This window comes from Hemiscyllium ocellatum, chromosome 46, assembly GCF_020745735.1.
Source record: "Hemiscyllium ocellatum isolate sHemOce1 chromosome 46, sHemOce1.pat.X.cur, whole genome shotgun sequence".
Classification (NCBI taxonomy): domain Eukaryota; kingdom Metazoa; phylum Chordata; class Chondrichthyes; order Orectolobiformes; family Hemiscylliidae; genus Hemiscyllium; species Hemiscyllium ocellatum.
Window position 1 is genome coordinate 15307341 of NC_083446.1, and position 15193 is coordinate 15322533.

The 15193-nt window shown below is 49.9% G+C and overlaps 1 protein-coding gene across 4 annotated transcripts in view; it reads left to right on the top strand.

The window, feature by feature from the left end:
* Positions 1-6773: 6773 nt before the first annotated feature.
* LOC132836309 (zinc finger protein 229-like) overlaps positions 6774-15193 on the top strand; it is a 52009-nt gene continuing 43589 nt past the window's right edge. For 3 of the 4 annotated variants that reach the window (XR_009647367.1, XR_009647366.1, XM_060855716.1), the window contains exons 1-2: positions 6774-6857; positions 9065-9193. The gene's annotated coding sequence lies outside the window, so the exon portion shown is untranslated. Of the gene's footprint in view, positions 6858-8472; positions 8565-9064; positions 9194-15193 lie in introns of all 4 variants that reach the window. The other variant, XM_060855717.1, reaches the window with a different exon arrangement.

Sequence of the window (15193 nt, forward strand, 5' to 3'; positions counted from 1 at the left end):
TATTTCAGAAGAGGTAGTGTTTGGCAAACTGATGGACCTAAGGATAGACAATCTTCCTGGCCCTGATGGAATGCATCCCAGAGTACTAAAAGAGATGGCGGGAGAAATAGCAAGTGCACTTCTGGTATTTATCCAAAATTGACTGGCCACTCAGTTCCAGAAGATTGGAAAACAGAAAATGTGACCCTGTTTAAAAAAGGAGTTAGCTAAAACATGGAAAATTATAGACTAGTTAGCTTAACATCTGAAGTAGGGAAGATGCCTGAGTCTATTATCAAGGAAGAGATAGCAAGACATTTAGATGGAAATTGTCCCATTGGACAGATGCAGCATGGGTTCATGAAGGGCAGGTCATGCTTGACAAATCAATTTGAATTCTATGAAGACATCAAGTCGGGTGGACAATGTGGACCCAGTAGACGTGGTGTACTTTTCCAAAAGGCCTTCTATAACATGCTGCACAGGAGGCTGCTGCATCAGATAAAGATGTATGGCATTACGGTTAAAGTATTTTCATGGATAGAGGATTGATTGACTAACAGGAAGCAAAGAGTGGGGATAAATGAATGCTGTTCTGGCTGGGACCTGGTCTAATGTTAATTAGTGGTGTGCCTCAGGGATCAGTACTGGGACTGCAATTATTCACAATTTATATAGATGATTTGGAGTTGGGAATCACATGTCGTGTGTCAAAGTTTGCAGGTGAGATTAAGATGAATGATAAAGCAAAGTGTGCACTCACTTTAATTGAGTGGGAAAAGGTCTGGCAGATAGAATGCAATGTTGGTCGATGTGAAGTCATCCATTTTGGTAGGAGTAACAGTAAAAGAAATTATTACTTGAATGGTAAAATGTTGCAGCATGCTGCTATACAGAGGGGCTGGGTGTTCTTGTGCATGAATCACAGAAGGTTGGGTCTTCAGGTACAACAAGTAATTAGGATGCCAAATGGGATTTTGTCCTTCATTGCTGATGGGGTTGGGTTTTAAAGCAGGAAGGTTATGTTGCAGCTGTATAGGATGCTGGTGAGGCCACACTTGGAGTACTGCATGCAATGCTGGTCTCCTGATTTGAGAAAGGAACGTACTGGCATAGAAGGAGTACAGAGGAAGTTCACGAGTTTGATTCCAGAGTGGAAGGGGTTGGCTTATGAGGAGAGACTGAGTAGACTGGGACTATATTCATTGAAATTTGGAAGAATGAGTGGGGATCTTCTAGAAACATAAATATATGAAGGGAATAGATGAGATAGAGGTAGATGTTTCACTGGCCGGTGCAACTAGGAAAAGAGGGCATTGCCTCAAAATAGGAGGTAACAGATTTAGGATTGAATTGAGCAGGAATTTCTTCACCCAGATGCTTGTAAATCTATGGAATTCCCTGCCCAGTGAAATAGTTGATGTTACTTCAGTAGATGCTTTTAAAACTAAGATGTACTTTTGAATAATAAAGGAATTAAGGGATGTGGTGAGAGGGTGGGTAAGTAGACCTAAGTCCACTAAAAGATCAGCAATGATTTCATGGAATGGCAGAGCAGGCTCAAAGGGCCAGATGGCTCAGCCCTGCTCCTAGTTCTGGTGTTTTAACAAATAAAGGCATTGGTTTTCCTGATAAGCAACATCTTTTCTAAGAAGCGGTTAGTCGGTATGAGTTATACGATGTAATTTTAAAAATATGGTTATTTTTCAACATTATCTTGTTTTTGTACTGACTGCAATTTTCATATGCTAAACAAGATATTGGATAGAACGTGATTTTTGAAATTATGACTAGGTGGCGATTAAAAATATGATTAGTTTGTCATGTTGCGAACAATACACCAGTCTTTGGGTACAATGTCAATAAGGTACCCGGAGAAATTCAGTGGCGCAGCCGTGAAGATACAACCGATAACAGGGAGGCAGGTGGGAATAAGCGGGCGGAGCTACTCTGTGGCTCCGGTGACAATCGGTCAGTGCGCGGTATAGAGGTGCATGAGATGCCGAGGCTGAGAGCTCCAACTTCACCTGGAGCAACTTCTATTGCCATTGACCAGCAGGGGAAGGATAAAGTGCGTTTTTGAGCAAAATAGTCTTTCTTGGGAAAGACCAGTTTCTGGGGATTGAGAAACGTCTGCTCCTGGCGAAATGTTTCAAATTTCGACAAAAATCCTGCAACTATTCAACACATGAAGCAGCACCTATGGAGAAAGAAGTGAAGGTGATGGTTTAACGTAATGGCCTTTCTCATATGGCGGAACCTGAACTGGGTTAAATTCCAGGAAAAGCTGTTTTGTTGATTGACTTTAATTTTGCAGCAACCTCACACCGTTGCAATTATTGGAAGTGAATTAGATTTATTTAATTGGAATATTTAATCTTGTATCCAACTTTGCTTCGGTTATTTCAGATTAAAGAAAATACTAAGAAGAACAGAGGGTTAAGCTGCAAAAACAATCAGCCTTGTTGCTCGGTTTCTTTGGCAAATCAAAGCGTGTACAAAATGGAGCCAACATCACGGTAAATGTGGTCACATCTTTAAAGCACATGATTAAAGCAGTAAATCGATCTGAGTGACACTTCATTTCCTATTCATCTTTCCTTTATAATTTAGAAGAAACAGTCCATTCAGTTCCATTTATAATACTTCACGTGAAATAATACGACAAATCTTTCAAAACCCTGAGCTTTTTGAATTCAATCTTATTCAGCTGCACACGTTCACAAAATTTCTTTCTTTCTAAAGTTCCATCCAATTAGAGATTGTTTCCCATGACCTTCCCCACCGCCCCGACCACACTCCACCCTTTACCAGACCACAGAATGTCTCTCTCCTTGCGAAATTCACTTCTTGTGTGTTTCATGTGCCCTTCAAAATATTTTAGAAACAGCTTCTCGGAGTGACAGAAATTCTACTCCCACCCACACTTTATCCTTCATCGATAGTTTTGAAGCCTGACGTCTACTTATTGACTCGCATGAAAGAGAGAACTTTCCTCCTATTCACTCTCTTCAAACCTTACATCATTGGAAAACTTCGATTAAGACATCCATGGTTCAGAGGTAACAGTTCCAACATGCCCAAGTGAATAAAATCCCGTCCCTGTAAACCCTGCAACACCGCACATTTATCCAGATTGAACTCCATCTGCCATTTTTCAGCCCATTGACTCATTCGATTGAGATCCTTTTTGGAATCTTTGAGAACTTTCTTTACTGATAACAGTTTTGGTGATGTCTGCAAACTTACTAACCATGCCGTCTATAAGTCCCATTGCTTTCTGATATAGATCAATGATTTATACTTGGTCGTAGTAGCCATGATTTAGAATTTTGAAGATGATACAACAATTGGTCATGTAGTTAACCATGAGCAAGAACACTGTGGACTGCATGAGATAGCAAACAATTGGGAAGGAAAATTGTGAAATGAATTCAACCCAGAGAATTGGGTGATAATGAATTTGGAGAGGATAAATAATAATTGAGAGAATACTGAGTAGTTTAGAGTGAATCAGAGTTTAGAGTGGACATTGACAAATCTTTAAAGGTGATTGGATAGGGAGATCAAGTATCCAGATTAGTGGTGCTGGAAAAGCACAGCAGGTCAGGCAGCAACCGAGGAGCAGGAAAATCGACCTTTCGGGCAAAAGCTCTTCATCAGGAATGGAGGCAGGGAGCCTTCAGGGTGGAGAGGTAAATGGGCCCATTTTGCCCGAAAAGTCGATTTTCCTGCTCTTCAGATGCTGCCTGACCTGTGGTGTTTTTCCAGCACCACTCTAATCTGGTTTCCAGCATCTGCAGTCCTTACTTTTGCCCAGAGGGATCAAGTGGTCCAGAGGGTTTGTCGATACTTTGTTCTTGATCACAGGCTGGAATATAAGAGCAGGGAGACGATGCTAGAATTTTAGCAACTGCCGGTTTAGAGAACAGTTAGGACTGTTTAACAGTTATAGGAATATTTAAGCGACATTTAAAAAGAATGATAAGATAGAAGATGGAGGGCAGAACTAGGCCATTTGGCCCAAGAAGTCTGTTTCACCACTCAAGCAAGCGAGTTTCCCCATTTTCCCACCCCCCCCCATCCCAGATTCAACCTTCCAACTTGGCACTGTCCTACGTGTCCATCTTCCTTCCCACTTATCCACTCCACACTACTGTCTGACCTATCACCTTCACCCCAACCTTGATATATCTATCGCACTCGTAGCTACTTTCCCCTCCAGCCCCCTCCCATTTACCTGTCAGCTCCTTTGAGCCACCTCCTCATTGCTGATGAAGAGCTTATGCTGGAAACCACGATTCTCCTGCTCCTCCGATGCTGCCTGACCGGCTGTGCTTTACTGCTCCTCGGATGCTGCCTGAACTGCTGTGCTTTTCCAGCACCACTAATCCAGAAAGTGCTGTTATAGTACCACACTCTTCAACTCTGATCTTCAGCATCTGCACTTCCCTCCTTCTCCTGAAAGAAATGTTCGTCTACCACACCCAAAGGCGGTGTGTGAAGGTGAAACGAGAGGGCAGCGTGTCACTGTAATCTTTTCCGATAAATTCTGTGTCTTATGACCCTGCTCCACGTCTACCTGATGAAGGAGCAGCGCTCCGAAAACTACAGCTTTCAAATAAACTTGTTGGACTACAGACTATAACACGGTGTTGTGATTTTTAACTTTGCCCACCATCTAAACTGATGTTCTGGCTCCAGCGAGCCCTCTGTTCGCCCGGCCCATCACTTTCCCCCTCAGTGGGTGGAGCTGGAACCCGCCCCCATTTTCCGATTGGCCAGGGCGTCCGGCTCGCGCTCCTCACTCTGTCATGAATTGGAGATGCCGGTGTTGGACTGGGGTGTACAAAGTTAAAAATCACACACGACCAGGTTATAGTCCAACAGGTTTAATTGGAAGCACACTAGCTTTCGGAGTGACGCTCCTTCAGGCGATAGTGAAGGGCTCGATCGTAACACAGAATTTATAGCAAAAATTTGCAGTGTGATGTAACTGAAATTATACATTGAAAAATTGATTCTGTTAAGCCTTTCATCTGTTAGAATAACGTGGTAGTTTCACTTCTTTCATGTGTAAATCACAAAACCCTTCTTTTTAAAGTTGCATTCTCGGGTTAGCTGCTAACAATGGTGATAGCTCGACAATCTGTTGAAGGTGTTAGCCCCCTGGGTTCTCTGTCTATGACCTGATGTTTAGATTGATTCTAATCTAATAAGTGAGATGTGTTTTACATAAATTCCTGCAGTTTTTGAGCTCAGAGTTCTACATGAATGTATGCAGTTTTTGAGCAAAGTGCAATGTAACCCTGCAATACAAATTCACTTTGCCACAGCAAGGAACCGTAATGACCCTCAGGAGACAGACATGTGCTGCAACTGACAGGGTACCCTTCGTTGTTCAGTACTTCCTAGGGGCTGAAAAATTACGCCATGTTCTTCGTGACCTGCAACACATCATCAATGAGGATGAGCACCTCACCAAGACCTTCCCCACACCTCCACTACTTGCCTTTAAATAACCACCAAACCACAAACAGATCATTGTTCATAGCAAACTGCCTGGCTCTCAGGACAACTCCATACAACCCTGTCACGGTGGACGCTGCAAGATGTGTCAGATTGCGGATTATTATGCGTGGGAACACCTCCCACCTTGTACATGGCAGGTACTCATGTGACTCAGCCAATGCTGTCTATCTTATACGTTGGAGGCATGGTACATTGGGGAAACCGAGCAAAGGCTACGACAACGGATGAATGGGCACAGCACAACAATCAATAGACAGGAGGGTTCCCTCCCAGTTGGGGAACACTTCAGTGGTCCAGGACATTCAGCCTCGTACCTTCGGGTGACCATCTTCCAAGGTGGACTTCGGGACATGCAGTAGAGGAAAGTGGCCGAGCAGAGGCTGATAGCTAAGTTTGGTACCCATAGAGAGGGCCTCAACCGGGACCCTGGGTTCATGTCACATTACAGGTGATCACCATTGCACTACACACACACATACACGGATACAGGTGTACATAGACGCACACACAGACACCCACACACCCTTATAGACACATACACTCCCACGCTCACACATGCACCCCCTCACAGACTTAAGACACTCTGCACACACTTTCTCACACTCACAACCCCCACCCCAGACAGACACACACACACAGACAAAGACCCACATGCACACATATATTTAGTGTGGTGAATTTGTATTGCAGAGTTACATTGCACTTTGCGCAAAAACTGCTGGAATTTACGTAAAACACTTATCTCACTTATTAGATTAGAATCAATCTAAACATCAGGTCATAGACAGAGAACCCAGGGGCTAACACCTTCAACATATTGTCGAGCTATCACCATTGTTCGCAGCTAACCCGAGAATGCAACTTTAACAAAAAGGGTTTTGTGATTTACGCATGAAAGAAGTGAAACTATCACTGTATTCTAACAGATGAAAGGCTTAACAGACAATCAATGTTTCAATGTATAATTTCAGTTACATCACACTGCAAATGTTTGCTATAAATTCTGTGTTACGATCGAGCCCTCCACCTGATGAAGGAGCGTAACTCCGAGAGCTAGTGCTTCCAATTAAACCTGTTGGACTATAACCTGTGATTTTTAACTCTCCTCAGTCTCTGTGAATGCTTGGAGGACCAGCAGCTCCAGCTCGATCCTCCAGCCCCGCCCTGTATGATGTCATCAATGGGGCTGGCCCTGTATGATGTCATCAATGGGGCTGGCCCTGTATGATGTCATCAATGGGGCTGGCACGGTATCGGAGCATGCGCATAGTTAGTTGTGATTGTGAGCATGCGTGTCGCGAGTGAGGGGCCCGAAGGAAATATCCGTTTGTTCCATCCAAAAGGCGGTGAGTGAAGGTTAAAAGGGAGGGAGGCGTATAGCGTATTCCGATGAGAAGGTTTCATGATTGATCGGTTTACGTTTGTAGCTCCAAACATGTGCTTTCCCGGGCCGTGATTTCAGCTGCAGAGAGCCTCCGGTTTCTTCCCAGAAACAGGCCTCATTCAATGGCCACTATTATTGGTTCAGTTTTGTTTTAGAACATAATACAGCACAGGCTCTTCGGCCCTTGGTGTAATGCCACTTCTCTGATCCCAGATCAGAGAAACCTAATTACACATGTGCCCATCCAGGAGTCACTTAAATGTCTGTAATGTATCTGACCACTGCTGGCAGTACATTCCTTCCACCTATCCCACCTCCATCGCCCCTCCCCCTAGTCCCTCCTCCCTACCTTTTATCTTAGCCTGCTTGGCTCTCTCTCTTATTCCTGATGAAGGGCTTATGCTCAAAACGTCGAATTCTCTATTCCTGAGATGCTGCCTGGCCTGCTGTGCTTTGATCAGCAACACATTTGCAGCTGTGATCTCCAGCATCTGCAGACCTCATTTTTTACTAGTACATTCCACGCACCCACCACTCGTTGTGAAAAGAATCCCTGGCATCTCCCCTTTCCTCTTTAAAATGATGCCCCCATCATGATAGACATGTCTGCTACAGGGAAAAGACTCTTTGTCAATGCCTCTCATCATCTTGTATACCTCTTTCTAGTCACCTCTCATTCTTTTTTTGAAACTGTGTTGCTGGAAAAGCGCAGCAAGTCAGGCAGCATCCAAGGAGCAGGAGAATCGGCGTTTTGGGCATGAGCCCTTCTTCAGGAATTTTTTCTTTTCATTGAGGAGAGTGTGCCAAGCAGGCTAAGATAAAAGGTTTACATTAATTACAGTGTGGAAACAGGCCCTTCGGCCCAACAAGTCCACACCGATCTGCCGAAGAGCAGCCCACCCAGACCCATTCATCCCTACACCTAACTCTACGGGCAATTTAGCATGTTTTGGACTGTGGGAGGAAACCAGAGCACCCGAGGAAACCCAAGCAGACACGGGGAGAGTGTGCAAACTCCACACAGTCACTCACCTGAGATGGGAATTGAACCCGGGTCTCTGGTGCTGTGAGCCAGCAGTGCTGACCACTGTGCCACCGTGCCGCCCTAAGGTAGGAGGATAGACTTGGGGGAGTGGCGTTGGAAATGCAATAGGTGGAAGGAGGTTAAGGTGAGGGTGATGGGCCGGAGTGGGGTGGGGGCGGAGAGGTCAGGAAGAAGATTCTTTTTAAAATGAGAAAAAAATCCTAGCTTCCTCAACCTTTCTTCTTAAGACAGGCCCTCCAGTCCAGGCAGCATCCTGATAAATTTTCTCTGCAACCTCTCTGGAGCTTTTGCGTCTTTCATATAATGAGGTGACCGGAATTGAACACAATATTACTAGTGTAGCCTCACCAGGATTCTGTAGAGCTGTGGAATATCCATATGGCTCTTAAACTCGATCCCTCCGCTAATGAAAGCCAACACCCCAAATGTCTTAACAACCCTATCAACTTGGGTGGCAACTTTGTGTTCAAGTCTCATCTGCAGGAATGCATCGTAAGATCTTTGAACATGCTGATTAAAAATTTTTACCCAGAGGAGCTCCTGCAGAAATGGCCTAGAGCTGAGATGACTGATCTCCAACAGCCATAACTGTCTTCTGAAGTGCATCATTCTCCATACCCAGAGGTTTGTAAGAGTGAGAACAGATCTGATTAAAATATATCAATTCTCAAAGAGTTTCACATGATGAAAAAGGGCACACTGAATGCCACCTTCTTGAAGAGTTATTATTAACCAAAACACTGTGTTTCTTTGTCTTGTTTGTTAATTTATTGTTTCACTGTTTATCTGTCTTTGATATAAATGGGCTAAATCATTGCTGTGTTCAGTAAGGAGTATGGGCAGTGTGCTGTTGGGAGATGCTTGTGTATGTGTTAGTGACCAAAATTGATGAATAAGTGTCCCTGTGCACATCTTTGTCACTGCCACTGTGAAAGAGGCTGAGAGAAAGGAGCATTGTGTGGAGGGAGAGACCTGAGCAGGATGGGTGTGTTTGGAAATTGTGGTCATTCGTTGCCCACCACACCTCACAAAACTTGGCACATTGTTTCTCTCACTGCTCCTCAGTATCAGCAAACTTCCAAGGATGTTTTCTTATTTTCTGTGTACTATGTTGCTTTTCTCAGAATATTCAACAATTGAGAATTGAATCAAAGGCGAGACAGAGCCTCCAGTGCAGAAGCTTCCAAAATCACACTGCATCTTCTCGAACTGCTGCGGGCAGTGTGGTGAAGCTGCTCTGAGATTGCTGTTTGGTAAGGAGTTACACAATTTTAATTCAATAGTGATAAGATAGTGCTAATATCTGTGTTAGTTACAAAAATTTTGTTTTTATATCCCACCTTTAACAAAATAAGAGAGAAAATAAGTATAGGAGTAGATTGTTGTGATGTTCGATCCTGCTCCACTATTCAGGATGATCATGACGATCTTGCCACTCAGTAGCCTGCTACCACTTCAGAGCCAAACCTTTTTATCCATTTAGACCTTAGAACTATATCTGTCTTGTGGGAAACGTTCCACATTCTGGCCTTAATTGCTTTCTGTGACAGCAAATTCTGCACGGTCACGAGTCTGCATAAAGAAACACTTTCTTCATGTCAGTCCTAAAAGGCCTACCTGATAACTTTAAACTGTGGACGACGGACCCCTCGTTTTACACACACACACACACACACACACACACCGCTCTCACTAACACACACAAACACACACCGCTCTCACTAACACACACACACTGACAAACACACACACACACAAACACACACCGCCCTCACAAACACACAAACACACACCGCCCTCTCACACACACAAACACAAACACACACACACCGCCCTCACTAACGCACACGCACACATACACCCCGCCCTCACTAACACACACACACACTCCGCCCTCACCAACACATACATACACACACACAAACACACACCGCCCTCACAAACACACACACACACACACACACACACACACACACACACAAACACACACCGCCCTCACAAACACACTCACACACACACACACACACACACAAATACACACCGCCCTCACAAACACACTCACAAACACACACACACACCGCCCTCACAAACACACACACACACACACACACACATACACACAAACACACACCGCCCTCACAAACACAAACACACACCGCCCTCACAAACACACACAGACACACACAGACACACACACACACCGCCCTCACAAACACACACACACACACCGCCCTCACAAACACAAACACACACCGCCCTCACAAACACACACAGACGCACACACACACACACACACACACACACACACACACACACCGCCCTCACAAACACATACACACACTGCCCTCACAAACACACACACACACCGCCCTCACAAACACACACACACACACACAAACACACACCGCCCTCACACACACACACACACACAAACACACACCGCCCTCACAAACACACACACACACACATACACACAAACACACACCGCCCTCACAAACACAAACACACACCGCCCTCACAAACACACACAGACACACACACACACACACACCGCCCTCACAAACACACACACACACACACACACACACCGCCCTCACAAACACAAACACACACCGCCCTCACAAACACACACAGACGCACACACACACACACACACACACACACACACACACCGCCCTCACAAACACATACACACACTGCCCTCACAAACACACACACACACCGCCCTCACAAACACACACACACACACACTGCCCTCACAAACACACACACACACCGCCTCACAAACACACACACACACACACACACACCGCCCTCACAAACACACACACACACACACACACACCGCTCTCACACACACGCACACACCGCTCTCACACACACGCACACACCGCCCTCACTAACACACGCGCACGCACACACACACACACAGCCCTCACCCACACACGCACACAGCCCCCACCAACGCGCGCGCGTACACACCCCTCGCCCACTCGCGCGCGCGCACACACATACACCCCTCACCTGAACACACACACACACAGCCCTCTCTCTCACACGCGCGCACACACACACACACACACACACACCGCCCTCACAAACACAAACACACACTGCCCCCACACACACACACACACCGCCCACACAAACACACACACACACACCGCCCACACAAACACAAACACACACTGCCCTCACAAACACACACACACACCGCTCTCTCACACACGCACACGCACACACCGCCCTCACTAACACACGTGCGCGCACAGACACACACACACACACACACACACACACGCACACACACCCCTCACCCACACACACAGCCCCCACCAACGCGCGCGCACACACACCCCTCGCCCACTCGCGCGCGTGCGCACACACACACACACCCCTCACCTGAACACACACACACAGCCCACACACACACACGCACACACACACGCACACACACACACACCACACACACACACACACAGCCCTCTCTCTCTCACACACACGCACACAGCCCTCACACACGCGCACACACACACAGTCCGCGCACACACACACACACACACACACACACACACAGCCCTCACACAAGCGCGCACACACACAGTCCTCACCCTCACACACACACACACACACAGCCCTCACGCACACGCTGCACACACACACCCCACACCCACACACAGCCCTCACCCACGCACGCACACACCCCCCCTCACCTACACAAAAACAGCCCTCACACACAAACAAAGCTCTCTCTCTCTCTCTCACACACACAGCCCTCACCTACACACACAGTCCTCACCCCCCCACTCACACTCACACACACACATATCCCCCACACACACACATCCCCCACACACATATCCCCCACACGCACTCCCCACACCCCCCCCACACACACCCCCCACACACACCCCCCACACAACCCGCCCAAAACACACACCCCCTCACACATCCCCCCCCTCACACATCCCCCCTCACACATGCCCCCCCACACACATCCCCCCTCACACTTCCCCCCTCACACTTCCCCCCCCTCACACTTCCCCCCCCTCACACTTCCCCCCCCTCACACTTCCCCCCCCTCACACTTCCCCCCCCTCACACTTCCCCCCCTCACACTTCCCCCCTCACACATCCCCCCCCTCACACATCCCCCCCCTCACACATCCCCCCCCTCACACATCCCCCCCCCTCACACATCCCCCCCCTCACACATCCCCCCCCTCACACATCCCCCCCCTCACACATCCCCCCCTCACACATCCCCCCCCTCACACATCCCCCCCTCACACATCCCCCCCCTCACACATCCCCCCCCTCACACATCCCCCCCCTCACACATCCCCCCCCTCACACATCCCCCCCCTCACACATCCCCCCCCTCACACATCCCCCCCCTCACACATCCCCCCCTCACACATCCCCCCCTCACACATCCCCCCCCTCACACATCCCCCCCCTCACACATCCCCCCCCTCACACATCCCCCCCCTCACACATCCCCCCCCTCACACATCCCCCCCCTCACACATCCCCCCCCTCACACATCCCCCCCCTCACACATCCCCCCCCTCACACATCCCCCCCCTCACACATCCCCCCCCTCACACATCCCCCCCCTCACACATCCCCCCCCTCACACATCCCCCCCCTCACACATCCCCCCCCTCACACATCCCCCCCCTCACACATCCCCCCCCTCACACATCCCCCCCCTCACACATCCCCCCCCTCACACATCCCCCCCCTCACACATCCCCCCCCTCACACATCCCCCCCCTCACACATCCCCCCCCCTCACACATCCCCCCCCTCACACATCCCCCCCCTCACACATCCCCCCCTCACACATCCCCCCCCTCACACACCCCCATGCCCCCCCACACGCCCCCCACACACGCCCCACCCACACCACACCACACACACAGCCCTCACCCCCACACACACCACACCCACGCGCGCAGCCCTCACACGCACACACCCCCTCACCTACACGCACACCCCCCTCACCCACGCGCACGCACACACAAACACAGCCCTCTCTCACTCACGCACACACACAGCCCTCACCTACACACACACAGCCCTCACCCCCCCCACTCTCACTCTCACACACACATTCCCCCCCCACACATCCCCCCAACACGCACCCCCACACCCCCTCCACCCACACCCCCCCCACCCACACACTCCCCCCCATACCCCCACACCCCCCCCACACACTCCCCCACACACCCCTCACACACACAGCTCTCACCCACACACACACACCACCCTTACCAACACACACACTTACCGCCCTCCCCAACACATACTCACTTACCGCCCACCCCAACACACACACACACACACACACACACACACACACACACACACACACACACACAAACACCGCCCTCACCAACACACAGCCCCCACCCACACACACACACAGCCCTCACACACACATAACTCTCACCCCCATCCCCCACACATCCCCCCCCACACATCCCCCCCCACACATCCCCCCCCCCACACATCACCCCCCTCCACACCCCCCCACACACCCCCCACACACACAACCACACATACAGCTCTCACCCACACAGACACCCACCACCCTTACCAACACACACACACTTACCGCCCACCCCAACACACACACACACACTGCCCTCACCAACACACAGCCCTCACCCACACACACAACTCTCACCCCCACACAACCCCCCCACACACACAGTCCTCACACACACAGCTCTCACCCACACACACACCCACCACCCTCACCAACACACACACACACTTACCGCCCTCACCAACACACACACACCACCCTCACCAACACACACGCCACACCGCCCTCACCAACATACACACACACACCCCTCACCTACACACACGCGCACACACACCCCTCACCTGCACACAAACAGCCCTCAGCCACCCACACACACACACACACACACACACACACACACACACCCACCCCTCACCCACACACACAACCCTCACACACACACACCCCCCACACACACCACTCACCCAGACACACACACACACACACACACCCCTCACCCACACACACACACAGCCCTCACCCACGCACACAGCCCTCACACGCACACACACAGCCCTCACCCACACACACAACCCTCACACACACACACCCCCCACACACACCACTCACCCAGACACACACACACACACACACACCCCTCACCCACACACACACACAGCCCTCACCCACGCACACAGCCCTCACACGCACACACACAGCCCTCACCCACAAACACAAACCGCCCTCACCAAGACACACACAAACCGCCCTCACCAACACACACACACACTTACCGCCCTCACCAACACGCACACACTTCCCTCACCCACACACAGCCCTCACCCACGCGCACAGCCCACACACGCACAGCCCCCCCCACACGCACAGCCCCCCCCACACGCACAGCCCCCCCACACGCACAGCCCCCCCCACACACACAGCCCCCCCCCACACACACAGCCCCCCCCACACACACAGCCCCCCCCCACACACACAGCCCCCCCCACACACACACAACCCTCACCAACACACATGCACACACGCACACACCCCTCACCCACCCACACGCACACACCGCCCTCACCAACCCACACACACACACCGCCCTCACCAACCCACACGCACACACCGCCCTCACCAACCCACACGCACACACCGCCCTCACCAACCCACACGCACACACCGCCCTCACCAACCCACACGCACACACCGCCCTCACCAACCCACACGCACACACCGCCCTCACCCCCACACGCACACACCGCCCTCACCCACCCACACACACACACCGCCCTCACCCACCCACACACACACACCGCCCTCACCCACCCACACACACACACCGCCCTCACCAACCCACACACACACACCGCCCTCACCAACCCACACACACACACCGCCCTCACCAACCCACACACGCGCACACACACACAAACCGCCCTCACCAACACCCCCCCTCACTGCGTTGATAGCATCCTTCCTGCATTTACCGTGTTCGTGCGTTAGAATTTTATTAGTTTCTGTGACATCCTACGCCATCCTTCTCAACTCCAGTGCATTTCATTCTATGTTCGGTTCTCATATGTCCATCCTGCCATCACAGGAATCAGTTTAGTAAATCTTTGTCGTGCAGCTACATAACCAGAACATCTTTCGTCAGATAAATATTCTGAACCTGCGCACAATACCCCAGGTGTGGTCTCAGCAAGACCCT